The sequence below is a fragment of the Crocodylus porosus genome, unplaced genomic scaffold (genome assembly GCF_001723895.1).
Source record: "Crocodylus porosus isolate Cpor-Errol unplaced genomic scaffold, CroPor_comp1, whole genome shotgun sequence".
NCBI classification, from domain to species: Eukaryota; Metazoa; Chordata; order Crocodylia; family Crocodylidae; genus Crocodylus; species Crocodylus porosus.
In genome coordinates this window covers 86,460,306-86,461,390 of record NW_017728943.1, presented here as the reverse complement: position 1 = coordinate 86,461,390, position 1,085 = coordinate 86,460,306, and positions in this window count along the sequence as shown.

The following is a 1,085-nucleotide window of genomic DNA, read 5'->3' as shown; positions in this document are numbered from 1 at the left end:
ACCTTGATTAGATCTGGAAAAAATAGTAGAACTCTTCTCATTTTTTAGTTTGAAAACTTATAAAGTCATAATATTTCTCAGTTAATCAGCAAGATCCCTGGAACATATATTTTAAAATATGTAATAGAGGTTTTAAGACTCTTACAGATGGAAATCTTTCTCTACTGCTGAAGCTGTATTTCCTAGCTGACAAGTGGAGAGTGTCATCACCTGTGGAGTCAGCAGCTGGGGCAAGATTAATTAGAGAAGCTGAGAAGGTGACTGTGCCTGAAACCATGAAACAAAAAATTCTTGTCTTCAGACCAGATTTCAAAAGGCACATTAATAACATTTTTTCCTTTTCTGACTGAGCCTAGAGTCTCCCACTTACCCATAGAAAGGAGCAGCTGACTATAAGTCATGTTAAACTGCCTAAACATAAGCAAAAATATACAATCAATGCTTGTACAGGAGAGAATTTCTCACATTTAGTGATATAATGTTAGAGCTCCTCTAGCCAGAAATCTGTTGTTGTTACACTTTGTATTTGTGTCATTTAGGAGCTGAGTTCTCTTTCATTATTTTTCCCATATAGAACTGAATCTCACCTTTTGCTAAGGAGCTATCTAATCAGATAAAGCCAAAGAATTCTTAAACCTCTATCAAGGTAGGTCTGGATTAAGAAATCCACATTAACAAAGAAATCCAACTTCACCTTAAAGTGCAAGCGCAGCCTTCAGATGCCTGAGAAAATGTGATCACGACATCAGAAATCAAGCTCATGGTTTATCAAGCAGTGGTGATCCCCACCTTACTGTATGGAGATGAGATGTGGACAACATACAAGAGACACCTCAAGTCACTAGGGAAGTACCATCAATGCTGCCTATAGAAGATCCTTCAAATCCAGTGCAAAGACAGATACACCAACATTACCATCCTCCTGCAAGCAAATACCATGAGCATTGAGGCTATGATCATCTGACATCAACTTCCCTGGGCCAGCCACATCATCTGACTCCAGATTGCTGAAGCAAGGTTTATTCCCTTAGCACAGTCAAGGAGTATGCTGAAGAAGAGGGCAGAGAAAGTGCTTCAAGGATGTC